Consider the following 19858-nt stretch of genomic DNA (forward strand, 5'->3'; position numbering starts at 1 on the left):
GGTTAGGTTGCCTTTCTTTAGTACTACCTCAACGATTCTCTTCCTTTCATTAAAGCATGGCCATAGTGTCACTAAAGGGTGTCACTAAAGGGCACTAAAGGTTGTCTTTCTTTAGTACAAGAGTCATTGTACTACCTCAAGTACTCTTTCTTTCACTAAAGCGTGCTAGTTATTAAGGGACATTAAATGTAGTCTTTACCCCAACTACTGTTGTTTTTATTAAAGAAGGGCCATAGTGTTTTGCCACCTGGTTAGGTTGCCTTTCTTTAGTACTACCTCAACGACTCTCTTCCTTTCATTACAGCATGGCCATAGTGTCACTACAGGGCACTAAAGGTTGTCTTTCTTTAGTACAAGAGTCATTGTACTACCTCAAGTACTCTTTCTTTCACTAAAGGGTGCTAGTTATTAAGGGACATTAAATGTAGTCTTTACCCCAACTACTGCTGTTTTTATTAAAGAAGGGCCATAGTGTTTTGCCACCTGGTTAGGTTGCCTTTCATTAGTACTACCTCAACGACTCTCTTCCTTTCATTACAGCATGGCCATAGTGTCACTACAGGGCACTAAAGGTTGTCTTTCTTTAGTACAAGAGTCATTGTACTACCTCAAGTACTCTTTCTTTCACTAAAGCGTGCTAGTTATTAAGGGACATTAAATGTAGTCTTTACCCCAACTATTGCTGTTTTTATTAAAGAAGGGCTATAGTGTTTTGCCACCTGGTTAGGTTGCCTTTCTTTAGTACTACCTCAACGACTCTCTTCCTTTCATTACAGCATGGCCATAATGTCTTGAAATTTGGATTGTAAAAGCACATGTAACTTTTGCGCTGACAAATCAACTAGTCTCTCTTTGTCTCTCTCTCTTCCCAAATGCTGACAAATCTTCTAGTCTCTCTTTCTCTCTCTCTCTTCCCAAATCAACTCAACTCGTCCCTCAGTCATCTTGTTATATCTCTTCACCTCCACCCTTCAGCTCGTTGTATCACTCTCATAGACCTTGAGTTTTTCGAAGACTTTTTCTACTTTTGAGCTTCAATGTGATGCATCGAGGTCTCCTTCTCTAGAGACCCATGCTCCTTCACCGCCATGAAGTCTGCCCCTGCGTTCCTTTCTACGCTCCTTGTCCCATGTCAGCTTTGGGCTGCCAATAATGCGAATCCGCTGTCAACTGAACCCAAGTGCCAGCGGCGATTTGTCACTGCAGTCCGACGGAAGCCGCACGTCTTGAAGTACCGGCACTGCCGGATGGGGCGTCCAAAGCTTGATCTTGGAGGAGTCTGGCAATCTGGTTTTGAGAGGTGCACAGGGACGCCCTGTGTGGCAGAGTTTCCAGCAGAGTCCAGTTTTCTACGTTGCATCAGGCATGAATTTTACCACAAACACTACACTCTTTTCTTCGCTTCCAGCTCTGAACGCCCAGTTCAGTGTTCCAGGAAAGTACGGCATGAAATTAGGCAGCTAGGGTCGGCTATTTCTTTACACGAACGGGAATAACAATAGCACCCCTTTCGTATATTGGAGTTACGGTGTAGATTCCAAATCAAAGCAACCATAGAGGATGGCATAATTGTTTATGACAACCAGTCGACGGTTCTTGGAACCTTACGTCCTACAATTAAAGCAGTACCGCACGGCACGGGGAGAGTACTCAATATAGGGAATCAATTCGGCAACTTGCTGGCATATTACTGGAATGGCAGTAATTGGACACTCTTTTATAACTCATCAATGGGTGCCTGCGAAAACCCCTATCACTGTGGAGATCAATTCAGTATATGCGATCCCGCGACTGCTCAGTGCACTTGTCCAACAGGTTTCACAATGCCGGCTGCATCTCGTCGAAGCGGTCTTCTCTTAACTGAGCTTCCTCGACTTCCTCCACGGTTCTCATACAGAGATCTCCAAGCTGCAACCAAAGACTTCTCCATCAAACTAGGTGCTGGAGGTTTTGGGACAGTGTACGAAGGTGTTCTTCCGTCTGGGATCAAAGTAGCCGTCAAAAAACTGGAAGGAGCGCAGGATCAGAGCTGGGATCAATTTCGGGCGGAAGTTGCAACGATTGGGAGCATATCGCACGTGAATCTAGTGAGGCTGAGAGGATTCTGCATGGAAGAAGGGATGAGGCTACTGGTGTATGAGCACATGGCCAACGGATCTTTGGACAAATGGCTGTTTGAATCGAAATCGAAAACAGATTCTTCAAGGGAGGTGCTTGATTGGGAGATGAGGTGCAGAATAGCATTGGAAACAGCCAGAGGCCGGCTTACCTTCATCATGAATCTGAAGAGAGGATCGTGCATTGCGATGTGAAGCCAGAGAACATTCTTCTCGATTCCCACATGGGTGCCAAGGTGGCAGATTTCGGCCACGCCAAGCTTGTGCCAGGTGGTCACCAGAGCTTCGCCATGACCACCCTCAAAGGAACCAGGGGTTATCTTGCTCCAGAGTGGCTCCGTGACCCCACCATCACCCCTCGTATCGATGTTTACAGCTTCGGTGTCGTCTTGCTCGAACTAGTGAGCGGTCGACGGTGCCTTGATGGCGATGTTGGCTACTTGCCCACTTGGGCCATGCGTGTTGCGGCCGCCATCCTTGCTTTGCCACCAGCACCCATGCATGACTCCCACCCTATTGTTCTAGCCGAGGAGCATGGCCATGACCTCGCCCAATTGCTCGACACACGCCTTCAAGGAAGCGTGCCCCTTGCCAGCCTCAAACGTCTGGTGAGTATAGCCCTCTGGTGTGTCCAGTCACAGCCTGCCACTCGGCCTACCATGGCTACCTTGGTCCAGATGCTTGAGGGTGTGATCGATGTCCCTCCACCTCCCCTTCTCTCCTCTCTCTCCTTTGATGGCTTCTCATCATGTCCTACCTCTGAAGCTACAATGTCCACTAGCTCGTTTGCTGCTACCGCTGATTCTTCTCTCACAACCTCCTCCTCATCTCATGTCCACATGTGCACCTCTACTACCAACTTTGAAGGCAACTCTCCTTCTACAACGCCCTTGTTGCATCTCTTTGCCACTTCCCATGTGCAGTAAACTAGCCTCCTCAACATTGGAACAATTCTCAATAAGGAAATTCCATATGGGGCTTTCAAAGTGAATTTTATTTCCTTGTTGGTAAATTCTTATGCAACTAGCATTTTCCTTGGAGATGATGTGTTGTTATTGTTGACATTTATATTTATCGTTGGTCAAATAAGTTCTTGGGGCAATGTCCCTTTTTTCGAAATAAGTTCTTATGTCTCTAGTCGATAGAAGATAGATGTCGCACTTACGTAGTCCTGAACTAATGTTGCTTTGCCCTTGTCCTTGCAAGAGTATGTTCTTATGTAACTACATTTGTTAAGGTAGGGTGGCCTTGATTTAGGCTTACTAATTTTTGTTGCCTCTCATTTGATGGTGACTGGTGTAGATTCATAGGTCTCCACTCCTACTTTGCACCTTGTTAATGAAATTATTGTTGATGCACATAGAGGATGAGTTTGTATAATGTACATTACATATCTAGATAGAAGTGTGCTCTAGGTAATAACCCTAGGCTTGATGTAATGGTTGGGGTCCAATGGTAGTGCACTTTATTTATTTGACATCATCACTTTCTCTGTTGTTTGCATGACAGTTTGACTTTCGATGCTGAGGTTTCTTAGGAATCCATATGCACGACTCAAATTTGAAGTATCCTTGGGTCTCTCCACATTCACTTGGTAGCATCCATCTTTTTGGATCTTGTAATGGTTCTTATTGAGAATCGAAATGGGGGTGTTGAATCTAATATTGATGCACTTACTTTGATAATTGGTAAAGATTAGTACTTTCAGACATTAAAAATCTTCACATAGCAATTATTATTGAGGTGTAGTTCTTGATCTTTAAATTGGTTGTGTTTTGAAGGTGGCTATCCCTTCATGCTAATAAATTTGGTGATTTAAAACTTGGATCCACCTCTTACCATCCATGATAGCTCCTAAAAATGTACCAAGGGGTCACAAAATCCTTGCAAGGCACAATATGATTTCCCTTTGAAACATTTAATAACTAGAGAGCCAACAAGATTTATTGAAGTACCTCCTATAGATTGAGATTTAAAATAAGATAACTAGAGGCGACTGAGCTCTTTCCATGTTTCCCAAGAAGATAAGGTTGTGGCTTGCTTTTGTATGAATCAGGGCTTGCAATTGTTCTTTTTGGTCCATTGATTCCAACACCCTACCCAAAGTCAAGCTTGTGGAAACTTGGGTTAACCTTAGCCTAACCTAATATTAACATATAAATTGCTAAGTTCTTATAGGTAGGAAAGTATATCCAAAAGCCCAAATGTTGACATAATCATTGTCATAGTATTGGAAACACATATTCTCCCATCAGAATTCACATTGAAAATTAGCCTAACCTAATATTAACATATAAATTGCTAAGTTCTTATAGGTAGGAAAGTATATCCAAAAGCCCAAATGTTGACATAATCATTGTCATAGTATTGGAAACACATATTCTCCCATCAGAATTCACATTGAAAAGGGAGGGGGAGGAGGAGGGAGGAGATGAGAGGGAGAGAAGGGAGGGCAGCCAAAGACACGCTCCTAATGATAGCTAGCTAGATAGTCACATAATATGTGATAAAGATTTTATTGATAGTCACAATACATGCAACAGGCATTTACTAAGGAATAATATAAAGTACATTCAAACACAACTCATCACTACTAAGGGTTCAAACCAAAAGTTATTGATCCTAAATCTTCTCTGCACAAAACTATGATACTAAAACCATTGGAAGGAAAGATAAAACAAATACGCAATCATGGATATAAGTAGATTCTACAAGAAATGAATTATATTCATGTTAAATCCATTATAATAACTAAAGAATGATTAAACCACATATTATGGCAAATTTGCTACTAGGAAAATTGTTGGTATGTCCATCAAAAACCACACATTGGTGCCAATGTCAGGTCTTGATAGTGATCGATAGTATTTGACAACGTCAGTATAACTGTTGGGCCTGACACTGTGTTTAAAAAAAACAAAAAACAAAATGCAGCTTGTTCTAGCCTCATTCTTCCCCACTATATATCTTTTATTACAAAATTTCCCTTTAAAAACAAGGTAATATAAAAATGAATATGTGCCATCCAAGCTACAAAATTGCAAAATTGCCAAAAACTCTCACATCATGTATTATTACAAAGTTCCCTTTCAAAGAGGGTAATACAAAATGAACGAGAGGTACAAAATTGCAAAATCCTGAAGCATGGAAGAATCTACACTAAACTATTGATCCTCCTCCTCCTCCTCCTCTTCCTCTTCTTGATCATGTCAATCTTTGCTCTTACCTCTTGCACCTCCGATCTTGTCTCCTCCCATGATGTCCTCACCTATGTCTTCACACAGGTTGGCCATGCCCTAAGAATGTTGCATGAAACAATTTAGAAAATATAACTAAAGCTTGACTGTAAAAATGGAAAGGTGAAATATGATCAAGAATAAGGAGGATCAAAGACTTACATGGTGACTTTCAACTACCATTCAATGGGTACTCCCCTGTGATCCAACCTCTCATAGAGAGCTCATGTGCCATGCTCAAGTGCATATCTATAGTCCTCATTTGTAGGGTTTTGACCAATTGTAAAATGCTTGTTAACCCAGATTAAAAACATTAAATGAAGTGCTATGATCAAAATAATGTATTCAAACAAAACCAAAAAATACAAAAGAATTATGTAGTACACATATACTTACCACTAATGCCTTGAATCCTTTGCTACCACCACTCCCGAGGTGTGAAGCACCTCTACTACGCATACGTGCTTGTAACGCCTTCTGATGCTTGTCCCACTTCTATGGCTTGTTGCAAAGCTCTACCTTGGCCCTATTCCAATCTCGCTTATTCACATGAGGAGCCATCAACCTGGCCTCCCTTACCATGTCACAGATCTTTAATCGGTGATGTTTGAGAACATCTCCCATGCATCTAAGCATGTACCTCATATCAAACTCCTGACAGGGTGATACTAGATATTCCTTGAGCTAAGCTATGACATAGTATTTTTTCATTTAGGTTTGCCTTAGCCATGGATCTAATGTATTTTTCAAACATCACAGCAATAAGCTGCCTCATTATGTGAGCTATGATGGTAGCTCCTTTGTCATCCTTGATGATCTCCTTTAAGTCATTGACATGATAAAGTTGCTCTACCTCTAAGGGAAACCAAGAGCATGAGAATGGGCTAAGGTGGTAGATGTAGGGGTGGCCACAACATTGGGAGGTGTGTAGGTGGTGCATGTGTATGGTGGCATTGGAAGGGGCGGCAGTGGTGGTGGGAGGGGTGGAATTGGAGCGAGAGGTGGTGGTAGTGGTGTGTTGTGTCTCAGTATATCTGTCTCAGCGTGGAATGTCTAGACTCATCCACGTCATCTGAGGCTCCTAAATCACAACATCCCATACTCTTCCTATGATGATGCCTCACCACAAGGAGGGGACTGCCCACTCAAGAGAGGTGACCCCTTGGAGGGGAGGTGGCCTACTATACAGAGAAGTAAAAGAGGCAAGATAAGGGGTGATGTAAGACTAAATCTGTCACTAAAATATCTCTAGTTGGTGAGGGATCATGCTAGAGATAATGTTGTTTAGACTCATCTGCAAGATGCATGTTGAATGGCTTGACTCTGATCTGCTGGATGACCCATGACTAAACATAGCTATTACAACGAACATGCAAACAAATGAATTAAAATTTTGAATTAGCAAAACTTGAGTTGCAAAAAAACAATTGTGGCTCCAATCTCCTTTTTCACAAGATCCAGCCTATTCCATGGTCCTTGTGTCCAATTCCTAGTTGCTTTCATATTGGCTTTGGGGGTGAGCCTTGATGCATCTAGGTACCAATATTGAGTCTTACGAGGATAGAATGAGCAGACATAGGTTATACATGTGGGTAGGATATACTCTTTGCAACCAATAATCTTTGAGTGTGATTATCTATACCCTGATCACTCACATGCACACTAGATAGTACACTAGGAACCGTCACTGTTGGTTTCATTTTGGGAAGATTCTAATGAGCTAGTTCAAGATATGGCACCTAGGGTACAATTGAAAATGTTATAGGCCTATTGTGCATTAATTATCTGCTTGCAGAAAGAGAAAAGGGAAAAAGGTATGGATGTAGAGAAGAGAAGAGGGATCAAATGCAGATTGCATGATGTAGAAAGAGAAGACAAAAAGAGCGATGGAGTGTAGAATCTAGAATGTGGAAAGAGAGGAGGGAACATAGAATACAAAAAGAGAATGGAAGAGGGAATACAAAAAAGAGTGATGGAATGTGGAAAAAGAGAAGAGAAGAGGGAATGCGGAAAGAGGGAAAGAGATCCTAAAAGAGTAATGTGGAAAGACAGATGGAATGCGGAATCCAGAATGCAAAAAGTGAAGAGGGAAACAATGATGTAATGAAGAATGTGGAATCTATTAAAAGAAGAGAAGAGAAAAGGGAAAAAGGAATGGAATGCATAAAAAAAAGAGAGAGAAGTGGAAAAGAGGAACGAAATGTAGAATGCAAAAAGAGAAGAGTGAAAGAGCGATGGAATGCGAAATTGTGGAAAGAGAAGAGGAAAAGAGCGATGGAATGCAAGATGTGGAATGCAAAAGAGAGGAGAGAATGCAGGATAGAATGCAAAAAAAGGAAGAGAAGAGAAGAGGGAAGGTGGAAAGAGGAAAATAGAAGACAAGATGGAATGCGAAAAGAGGAAAAGAGAAGTGAAGAGTGAATGCTGAAAAAGAAGAGGGATAGGATGTGAAAAAGAGAAGAGGTATGGAATGCAAAAAGAGAAGAGATATGGAATGCAAAAAAAGAAGTGGAAAAGAGAGGTAAAGAGAAGAGAAGAGGGAATGTGGAAAAAGAGGAGGAGAAAAGGGAATGTGGAAAGAGGGAAAGGGAAGAGAAGAGGAAATGTGGAAAAAGAGGAGAAGAAAAGGGAATGTGGAAAGAGGGAAAGGGAAGAGAAGAGGGAATGTGGAAGAAGACAAAATGGAGAAAAAGAAGAGGGATAGAAGGTAGAAAAAAGAGAGAAGAGGGAAGGAATGCAAAAAAAGGGCAAGAGAAAGGGTAGGGCCAAAGAGAGGGAAGGGCAATAGAGAGAAAAGGGATGTAGAAAACCAAAGGAAGGGCAGAAAAGAGATGGAAAAGGGCTGAAAAGAGATGAAGAGGGATGGATGTAGAAAAGAGAAGAGAAGAAATGAGAGTGGAAGCGGTGTGGGAAAAAGAAGAAAAGAGAGATGAAAGAGGGAGGTAGCAAAAAGAGAATAGAGATATAGAAAGAGGAAGAAAAGGGAGAAGAAAGAGGGAATGTAGGAAGGGAAGAGTTTCTAATCTAGAGCTCGGATTGCCAGGTATGGTGTGTACTAGGGTTGCCTATGGATGCATGCAAAAGACAAAAAAAAAAACATTTTTCATAAGAACCATCAAGAAGCAACGGAAGGAGAGCAAAGAAAGTCAAAGGAGAAATAAGAAAGCAAGGCAAAGAAGAAACTAGGCAACAAAAGGAGATGAAAGCAAGAGAAAGGAGAAACAAGAAAGTAAGAGGCATTCTTCTTGTTGCTTCTCATAAGAGGGGGCATCATTTTCTAAGAAATCTTTTTTTTTTTTCTTTCATGAATGTTAAAAACTTAAGGGAAACATGTTAGAGACTTAACAAAGGAACTAAAAATGAAACCAAACACTTAAGAAACAAAATAGGATGAAAGAGCCACTTATCTTAAGGAACTTAAAGAGGAAGCTTGGTGGGGAGGAAGTAAGGTGGAGAGGGAGCTTGTGGAGAGGAAGCAAGATAGAGAGGGAGCTTGGTGGAGAGGGAGCAAGGTGGAGAGGGAGATTGGCATAGAGGGAGAAAGGTGGTTGAGGGAGCAAGGTGAGGGAGAGTCGCATTGTAGAATGAGGTGAAAAAGCATTTCCGAATTTTTGGTGTTCCCAAACCATTTGTGGTTATCATAATAGACGTTGTACTAGAAAAAGCACATCATTGGTATGGCCATTGATATACGCATTAATATACCAATGCCTATATTTATAAAAATAGAGCACTAATGTTTTGGGTTTTGATTTTAATATTTGGCATCATTTTGGATGTGTGGATATGCATAGAATGAGTGGAACCTGATCAAATTAAGGCCCAATGCCTGGGAGCTCCAAGTGGCTTAGCCAGATGCGTGGGAACCTCATTAAATTAGGGCTCAATGCCCAGGAGCTCCAAGTGGCTTAGCTAGAGGTTGCCTTGTCCTTGCACAAGCTGCAAGTGACAAATTTGATATGAGTGCCATATCGCCATGCACTCATATAGGGAGTTTTCATGAGATGCTTTTCAAATTCTGAATGTTGATGAGCTAGATCATCGATGAGTCAATGGTGTTTAAGTTCACGATTGCATGCATATTGCACAGACTAAAATTATTTACATGAAACCCTTATACAAGATGAAGAGGAATAGAGAACAGTTGCATCTTTCATGGTTATATCTGATGTGGCATCTTGCATGACCCATAACTTATGCATTGCTCAACGAAATTCGACAAACTTTGTCTTCAAGTTGTATTACACATTCCAAACTTGAACATGAGACCAAAAAATTCTGGAATAAGGATTTATAATGAGACCTTTATAGCATTACAAGTGCTATGTTGCAGCATGCATCTTGAAGACTATAGGATACAGCAATTTATTCAAAAACATTAAATTTTTGTTCTGTACATACATGCAACCAAGTAATCATTCAAAAGTACACTAAGTGAGCCCAAGGACACACCTAAATTAGAACATTAGGCATGGATTAATGGCCCTCCAATGTTGTGCTAAAGTGATGTGCACCCGGTCTAACATTCCAGTCCTTGGCATGTCTTGACACTTTCTAGACTTAGAGCATTCTCTTGCTGTACTAAGTGCTACCGTCATCATAGAAACATCTCTTCCTCTCTCATTAGCATTATCCAACCAATTTATTTCAAATCTTCAACTCCGTTTAATCAAAATCTTTTGTCTCACATTATGGTCCTTGGCCTGTTAAAGGACACTATCTAGTCACATAGCTAAGAAAACATCACTTCAGTCACTTTGAAAATATTATAATATTGCATATATATACATATACATATACATATATTATTATATGTATATATAAATATATCTTAACAACTATATGTACATTGAGAAATATGAAATCCCATAACTAATCCACAATTCCTAGACGAATGAATTGTATTCCATTCATCTTGTCTTGTAATAATAATAATAGAAGCAAACCACCGCATTTTGTTCTTTGCATTTATTTTGGGTTTCTTTACTAAGAGGAGTTAAGAGCATTGTTGTATGCATTGGGGGGGTGAGGAAATCCAAAATGGCAAGCCTTTCCTTCTCTTGCAAGTCTTCTTGTGTTTATTGAATTGGATGTTTGGGTTCGGTAGCTTAAGCATTGATATGTCACATGATATGTATTTGTCAACAAAGTTTTCTATCTCACTATTTGAAGAAACACCATACATTGGTGATCCCTGGATGCAAAGCAATCCGTGGTCATGCTGGCTACCATGATTTTGGAATTTTGTGACAAAGTAAAAGTCCATTACTTTTTTGATAATTGAAACGTCTTATTTTAAAAGCCGTTTGAATGCTTGGAATCTGTGTACATAGTATTGAGCTGTTGTTATGGGGTCTTGCCAGTTACACAAACATCTTTGCTTGGGAGGAATTTTTGTTTCACTACTATTATTCTCCATGAGAAAGGTACTCATCTCATATTTACTATCTTCAGTTTTCAGAGAAATGTTATAGTGTTGTAGCATATACAAGCATGTTGCCATGAGTCTCGTATTGCTCTACCATACTTTGTGCAAGAAATATTAGCTTCTCTTTTTCTCTTTCTAGTTTTGTTTGACACCTTTTCTTGTCTCATACTTTGGTTGTTGGCCATTGAACTATGTACTTCAAACAAAGGATGTTCTTTAGCAAGTGCAACGTCAAAAGTTGCTTCGTTTTCCTTTCTAAGACTTGCATCTTTTATTCTATACACCTTGCGCATATTTGATTGGATAGAATTGTGTCATCTCATCCTCTTTTTCCCAAGCCACATAACCTCGTTTATGTGAACACTTTTGCAAGGGAGAGATTTGCATTGGAATGTTTGTTTCATCAAGAAGAATTGCATGGCAAAATGTAGTTTGAGAAAGCAATACATGGAAACTTCTATAGACATGGGTTGTAGATCGATAGAATGTGGTGAACGAATAATTCAATTGTTGTGCAAGTTTAGTCAAACAACTAGATTCAATGCTCTTAAAGTAGAGGCATTTGATACCACGTATGCAACTTCTTTTGTGCTCGCACTCTTGTTATTCGAATCAAAACAACATTTCTCAAAGCATTCCATGGGCAATTGCTAGAGTTAGCATTTTGCTCAATGGATTCCATAAGCATGTGTAATAAGGATGAATATGATTGTGATGGAAAAAGATGGATAACATATCTAATAACGTCAGTGTTATTCTAGGAAGCTTGCATTTGCAAGGTGGTCAAATGTGCTGAAGTTTTCAATTGTTCTTTCTCAAAGGAGATATCCATTTGCTTACAAGTTGGTAATATAACAAAGAAAATTATTTTCAATTGAAAACTTTGGAGAAATGTATTTGTTTATTTCTTGCATAAAATATGGAAACATAAGCATGGAAACATGATCGAACCAGTGCTATGCTTTTCAATAAGCCATTTGTTATGGAGAAGCCATAATTACATGCATACAATAGGAAACTTTGAAGGGCACCAAGCTTTACACTGTGGTATGATATGAAAGACAACCATAATTATTTCTTTCAAATGAAATACATGATTACATGTTCAAGCATCTACATCAAACCCAATAATATGGCTAGAACTATTCATAGTGAAAGTTCCATTACACTTGATGGAGTGTAGCATGGAGTGCACGCTAAGGGTACTTTCACTATGAAGATCTACGAATGGAGCCTCCAACTCCAATATGTTGTCGACCTAGTTTCTGCAAAGTCGCACTGTCACTTCCTCACCTCCATGTTGTACTATCTTCCCTATTAAGATGGGAGTTTGAGCAATAGGCTGGGCTTTGTTGCAAGTGTAGCAAAAAGGACGTCGATGATTGCGACTAATGCGAGTCCCAGCACAAATAGTGCAAGAGTACTCCACAAGAGGTGTATTAAAATTTATGAACTCAAGCAAGCCACTTGAGAGTGCTCTCAACGGAAGCAAGAAGGGAAGAGGGAGAGAGAGAAACAGAGAGCCACACAAGTTTTGGTGGGTGCAGAACCACCCTAATCTTCTTTTTCATTCATTTATATATTTGTTTGAGTATTGTACATAACCGGGGTTAAGGCACAGTGACCTTTAACCCCCACAACCTCCCACTTAAAGGACAATGTGCCTTTAAGAGAGAACAACTAGTGAGCATACTATCCAATGCCCATCAATACACGACAATACTCAAACCGCTGTGACTAGGTAGACTCTTCGTCGGCATATCTGCAGGATTATCATCTGTATGAACCTTGACAAGCTCTATGCGCTTGTCCTCAAGTACCTCCCTGATGAAATGGTACCTGACCTCAATGTGTTTGGTCTTTGCATGAAAGACCGGATTTCGTGCTAGCTGAATAGCACTCATGGAATCACTATGCAATGTCGGTACACGTGTATGAATCCCCAAATCTCCCACTAGCCGATCAAGCCATATAGCCTCCTTGCAACCCTCTATGGCTGCAAGCCTCTGTGGTAGACAAAGCAACGCACTTCTGTGCATGAGACATCCACGACACTGCACCACCTGCAAAGGTGAACACATAACCAGAAGTGGATCTCCTACTATCCACATGCCCTGCATAGTTTGAATCTCTGTACCCAAATACACACATGTCTCCTTTACCAAAGTAGATGCACATCTCTTTGGTACCCTTCATGTACCTCATGATGCACTTAACTGCCTCCCAATGCCTCTTTCCTGGATTAGCCATATACCGGCTAACAACTCCCACTGCAAATGCAATGTCTGGTCTAGTAGCTATCATAGCATACATAAGACTCCCAACTGCTGATGCATAAGGAACCTTGGCCATCATGGCCCTCTCCTCATCTGATTTGGGACTATCTGTATGACTCAGTTTCACATATGGAGGCAATGGAGTACTCGCTGCCTTCCCCCCCTCCATATTGAAACGTTGCAATACTTTTGTAACATACTCTTTTTGTGAAAGCCAAAGGAGTTTCCTACTCCGATCACGCGTGATGCGCATACCAAGAATATGACCTGCAAGTCCCAAATCCTTCATATCAAAGGCCTCATGCAACTTGGCCTTTAAAGCATCTAGCTCATAAGTATTCTTGCTAGCCAATAGCATATCATCCACATATAGTGCCAAGATTATCAGGCTATTATCCTTAACCCTTTTAGTGTAGAGACAGTGATCAATTTCACTCCTTCTAAAACCCTGGGACCGAATGAAAGCATCAAACTTCTGATACCATTCTCTAGGTGCTTGCTTAAGACCATAGAGACTCTTCTTCAGCTTGCAAACTAAATGCTCTTTGCCCTTTTCTTCAAAGCCTTCCAGCTGCACCATGTAAATTTCCTCATGCAAATCCCCATGCAAGAAAGCTGTCTTGACATCCATTTGCATAAGCTCCATATCCTCTACTGCCACTAGTCCAAGCATGCATCTAAGTGTGGTCATCTTCACAGCCGGAGAGAATATCTCATCAAAGTCCACACCCTTCTCTTGCTTGAACCCTTTAGCAACCAAACGGGCCTTGTACCTAGGCACATCATCACCTGTGACCTTCATTTTGTAGACCCATTTACATGGCAATGCTTTCTTTCCATGTCCCAAGTCTTATTCTTCATAAGTGAACTCATCTCTGATTGCATAGCATACTCCCACTTGTGTTTATCCTCACGCATCATAGCCTCTCTGTAGCAAGAAGGCTCCCCGCAATCAGTAAGCATCACATAGTCTACCCCTGGAACAAACCTATCAGGCGGTCTAGACACTCTAGATGATCTTCTCAAGGGCATTTCAGCTTGCTGTCCCACTTGCATATCAGCCACATTTGGCTCATCATTTCCACCAATAGATGATCGATCATCTACCCTTGATTGTATACCTGTGGGAGTACTTGGTGGTACCATTTCTTGCACATTTGGTGCATGGACAGCTTGCTGCCTATCAACATATGCAGGTGGATTCACATCTTGGAAAGTGATTCTTCTCATTTCCACATCCCTCATGGGTGCCTTATGCATCTTCTTCTCATTGAAGACCACATCATGGCTGCGTATGATCTTCTTTTCTTCTGGATCCCAGAGACGATAGCCCATCTCTCCACTTTCACCATAACCCAGAAAGATGCATTTCCTAGACTTAGGATCTAGCTTCTTTCGAAGCTCTTTTGGCACATGTGCATATGCCTCACACCCAAATATACGCAAATGAGAGTAAGAGGGCTTCTTGCCACTCCATGCCTCTTCAGGAATACCACCATCCAAACTCTTACTAGGTGATCTATTGATCGCATGCACTGCAGTCTTCATTGCCTCAGCCCAAAAACCACCAGAAAGACTTGCATTGGAAAGCATGCATTGCAACCTTTCTTGAATGGTACGGTTCATCTTTTCTGCAACTAGATTTTGCTCTGGAGTATGAGGGGATGTGAGCTCCCTCTTAATCCCACGTGTATCACAGAAATGCTTAAAGTCATGAGAGAGATACTCTCCACCATTGTCAGTCCGTAGGCATTTAAGCATTCTACCTGACTGATTCTCAACCAAGGCCAGCCATTTCTGAAATACCTGGAACACATCACTCTTCCGAGCTATAGCATAAGCCCACACTTTCCTAGTTGCATCATCAATGAATGTCACATAGTATTCAGCCCCGCCTAATGATTGTGTAGGCATGGGACCACATACGTCTGAATGCACCAAATCAAGCATTTCAAACTCTTTCTTTCCCCTTCTTTTATGGGCTGATTTAGTCTGCTTCCCATAGAGACAATGCTCACAAAATTCAAAATCAGAGAAACTCAAATGCGGTACATAACCCAAACGGCATAACAGTTTCATTCCATTCTGGCTCATGTGCCCCAACCTGCAATGCCACAAAGAAGTGCTTGGCTGCTCGGTTATTGCAACAACATGATCAAATACCCCTGACACATGTAAGGGATACAAAGTCCCACACTTGGCACCCCTGGCCAAAAGCATACAGCCCTTCTGAATTTTCCAACTTTGAAAGCCAAAAGTGGTGTGAAAACCAGCATCATCTAGCTGACCCACTGAAATAAGACTCTTGGTCAGCTTAGGCACATGTCTCACATGTTTCAAAACAAATGCAGACCCATTTGCAAAAGAAAATTTTATGTCACCTGCTCCCACTATGTCACATGCATAGTCATTTCCAAGATGCACACAACCTGTCTTTCCACTATCATAAGTGGAGAACCATTCCCTATGGGGAGTAACATGGAATGAAGCACCAGAATCCAAAATCCAATCCTGGGAATATGCATCATCTGAAGTGGTAAGCAACTCTGCAGATAAACTAGACATGAAGAGAACATCATTGTCACTATCACGTGTGACTGCATTGATCTCCTCGATCTTCACTTTTCCTTTGTCCTCCCTTGGACTCTCTTCCTTTTGATTTGCACCCCAATTTGCATTCTTTTTCTTATCCTTTTGCTCTCTTTTTAGCTTGTAGCAATCCTTTTTCATATGGCCCTTCTTGCCACAGTGGTAACACTCAATGTTCCGTGCCCTAGATTTGCTACGTGACTTCACTCTTTTTTGGGACTTCCCCCTGAACTGTGATCTGCCCCTTTGCACATTTAAGGCTGCATCCTGCTTGTTGCCATCCATAGACTTCCGTCTAATCTCCTCGGCCAACAAGCTACCCACAACATCATCAAATTTCAGTACTCCACCAGGTGCAGAGTTATTGACAGCTGTACGGAAGGTATCCCATGAGGATGGCAATGAATATAAGAGAAATATTGCCTTAGTCTCCGCATCAAAATTCATTTTCTGAGCCTGAAGCTGGCTGAAAATAATATTGAATTCATTCAAGTGAGAAGCAATGGAGACCCCTTCCTTCATTTGCGGCTCAAACAACCTCTTCATGAGGTAAACTTTATTAGAGGCAGTTTCCTTTTCATAAGTGGCACATAGTTTCTTCCACAAATCTTCCGTAGTCTGCTCATTTACTACTGTGAAATAAACTGACTCTGCAAGATGAAGTCTAATAGTAGACTTTGCTAATGCATCCAACTCATTCAAATCATCCTCAGACATATTTGCAGGCTTAGCTTCAATCCCTACCAAGGGTTTAATCTGCTTCTTTTGAATAAGCACATCCCTTATCTGTTCTTTCCACAAAGAAAAGTTTTTCCCATCAAACTTTTTAATGCTGAAAAACTCCTTTTGAGACATGGAAGAGTATGCCATGATGCAAATGAAACAAAATCCCAAATGCTAGTGCCTGCAAGAGAGAATCACACCAAATACCAGGTGCACCCAAATGTGTATGCCACAATAAAGTGAAATATCACCAAAATTCAAAGCTCAAAGCATCAAAAGATGCATCTGACTCATGCGCATATACTATGCATCCATATGAGCAAATCTGGCCCAAAAGAAAATGCCAATAAGTGCCAAATGACTCAAGCATAAACACCATCCACTGGCATATGCATCAATAATATCTCATTCAAGAGAGCATAGCACTATCAGTGCATCACCTGCAATGTGTCAAAGCTGTCCCTCAACTTAAAATAGCATCCATGTGCAAAGCGTCCATAAAAAATAGCATCCCACAAGGCAATTTGGGTCTATCAGCGCATCCAATAAGGACCGTAATGCATCCAAATGGCTTATAAATCATCCATTGCAACCCAATTCATACCACAAATGAGCGCACAATGCTCAAATTGCAACCAGAGTGATCTGCATAAGGTATGCTCAGGAAATCATGGTCCCACGGTAATGACCGCTACTGAAAATAGAACCTGAGATGCCTGAAAACATGGGTGCCATTGCATAATCGGACTCGGCAAGAAAATCTGCAAATATCTCTCTTCTGCCAGAACTCCAAAATCCCAACCGATGAGTGAGAAATGGGAGTCAACACTTATCCACTGCCATGTGGCATAAATCTAAGGTTTCAAAACCTTAGAATGAAAAATGCATAACAGAGAGACGAAATCGAATACACAGAGATCTATAACTCTGAAAATCCTCCACCGAATCGCGCAAGAACTGACACGTAGGGATTTTTGGGCGTCCGAAACGCAATGGGATAGACAGTTTTGGAAACCGTGGTCTCAATCACTGGGTCCAACACACGGACTGAAAAACGTTTTTGGAAACATAGCTATTTGTAAACTCCACCGGAGTGCGAATGATGAGCAACATAGCAGTTTTAGGACCTCCTGAGTCCACCGGAACTGACAGATCTACAAATGGTTGCTCCAAACTTGAGTTCCAACACCCGGGCAAAAAACGCAGAAACTGACACAGAGAGCCAGAATTCCAATGAAATGATCCTGGATTCAAGAATGAAGGTGTTTCCAAGCTCCTGAAGTAATGTGGACACCAAAAGCAAGCAATAGTTGCCTCTACAAGTCAATACGGAGTCTCTGTCATCGAACGGAATAGGGAAAAGCTCAAAAAACGACTTTTTCTTTCAAACCACATAATAGGCTCTCAAAACCACTTCGCAAAGCCAAAGTGACTTTTCCAAAGGTTCCTCCAAGGTCTCTGCACACTCGGATGCAAGTAAAGTCACCCACAAAGCTTCCCACAAAGCTTCTCCTTCCTCCCACAGAGCTGCTGAGCTTCAAGCATTCACGCACGCTCAGCTAGATCACCCGGGCTCTGATACCAGTTGAGAGTGCTCTCAACGGAAGCAAGAAGGGAAGAGGGAGAGAGAGAAACAGAGAGCCACACAAGTTTTGGTGGGTGCAGAACCACTCTAATCTTCTTTTTCATTCATTTATATATGTGTTTGAGTATTGTACATAACCGGGGTTAAGGCACAGTGACCTTTAACCCCCACACCACTCACCTGCAAAACAATTTAGGTACGAGATTGGAAATTGCAATTTGGGAAAAAAACATGACAATATAGGAGTAGATTTTACCATACGACCATATCCAAGGTTTTCAACTTGCATGAGGTGCTCCTTTCTAGGCCTTCCTAAGATAATGAAGGTCCAAAACACATAAGCTGTTTCTAATGGACATGTATGACACATTTTTCAATGTGTAGTATGTACATCACGTTGGCTTCTTCGTTGTACTCCTGAACGAGATGTGCAAACAATCCTTTGCATTCATTCACAAAAGTGAGATGCAAGCACAAGAATGTTTAAATAATCCAATTACTTAAGTTCAAACAAAGTTGCATATTTCAATGGTTTTTTGTGTTGTAGGACATCATTGCAACACGATCTTCATTCCTAAGTTCATCCACAATAATTAATTGGTCAGCAGCTCCTCCATCCAATATGATCCCCATAGCCCTATTTATTTACTTCAATGACCTACAGTTCTTTGCAAAAAAAAGGAACATATATAGCGAGTTTGTGGTCATTCAAAAGTGTGATGGAGCCCTCAAATGGCTCGGCCTTGAGTACACTTGTTGTGGTGTCAAGGTGAATAGAATAACGAGAGGTCCCTCCTTCTCTAGTGTTGCGCTTAGGCACTGACGTACCTTCTATCCTATAAAATCCATCCACTTGGAGCCTATCCTGGATTTGATTAATGCAGGAATGAGGCACAACAAAGGTGATAGTGTTGCAGTTGTGCCTATCAGTGAAGTCGACCTTCAAATAAACTGGATAGTTAGCATCCTTTGTCTTGTAAGTCCCATACTTGACTAGGATTCTATCCTTGAAGGCAAACCTATGACTAATGCAATCTGTGGGTTGCTAAATGTACAACAGTGGGAGTGAATTGTGCAATTTTAAATAGGTTCAGGAGATGCTAAGGGAATCAAATGAAGCTATTGCATGGAGTGAGCAAAGAGTGGAAGAGATGAAGGAGAACATCCGCAGCCTTAGGATGAGGGAGGAAGGAATCAAGAAGCAACTTCATCATGTATAGATTAAGACTGTGGTATTGACGGCCGCAATAGTTAAATTGGATGCCTATCCTACTATGTAGCAGGGTCCAAAATGCATGGTCTGCCAGACTCCCATCATAGGTGACTGCATGATCCAATGGCATGCATGTGCCACCCTATGCACGTTTCTTGTTTTAGGGTGTTTGTGCATGCAAGATCAATATGTAGAGAATGTCATTTTCCATTTCCCAAGTCATGGATAGATCAAATGTGCCTGCCTGCTATAGCTATCTACGACAAGAAAGTAGATGATGTAGCTCAATTTACCATTTGGGCAAAAATTGCAAAGGACAAGGAGCTCAAATTGAAGAAGGCCTGGCTGCGAGGAAAAGGAGCCTAAAGGGAGGAACCAGCCCCCTTCAGGAAAGGAGCAAGAAGAGCAGAGCCTACAACCAAGATTCTCAAAGCAAGAAAAGAGAAAGTGACATGAAGGAAGGGGTCGTGCCCCTAAAGGAAGGAGCCGGTCCCCTTCGAGAAAGGAGCAAGGAGGGCCTAGCCCCTCAAGGAAGGAACCAGCCCAAAGGAGCAAGGAGGGCGGAGCCTACAATTAGGAAGCTCAAAAAGATGACCTGCTCAAAGCAATGTGGAACCGGCCCCTAAAGGAAAGGAGTCTTTGAGATGTAATCTGTGTGTAATGTATTGAATTATTAATTTTCTCCAGAGTT

The 19858-nt window shown here is 41.4% G+C and overlaps 1 pseudogene; it reads left to right on the top strand.

Moving 5' to 3' along the window:
- The first annotated feature begins 1139 nt into the window (after nucleotides 1-1139).
- On the top strand, nucleotides 1140-3043 carry LOC147881597 (uncharacterized; annotated as a pseudogene).
- The last annotated feature ends 16815 nt before the right edge of the window (nucleotides 3044-19858 follow it).

The sequence above is a fragment of the Dipteris shenzhenensis genome, chromosome 30 (genome assembly GCF_047967505.1).
Source record: "Dipteris shenzhenensis isolate YYH24624 ecotype China chromosome 30, Dip_SZ_1.0, whole genome shotgun sequence".
NCBI lineage: Eukaryota > Viridiplantae > Streptophyta > Polypodiopsida > Gleicheniales > Dipteridaceae > Dipteris > Dipteris shenzhenensis.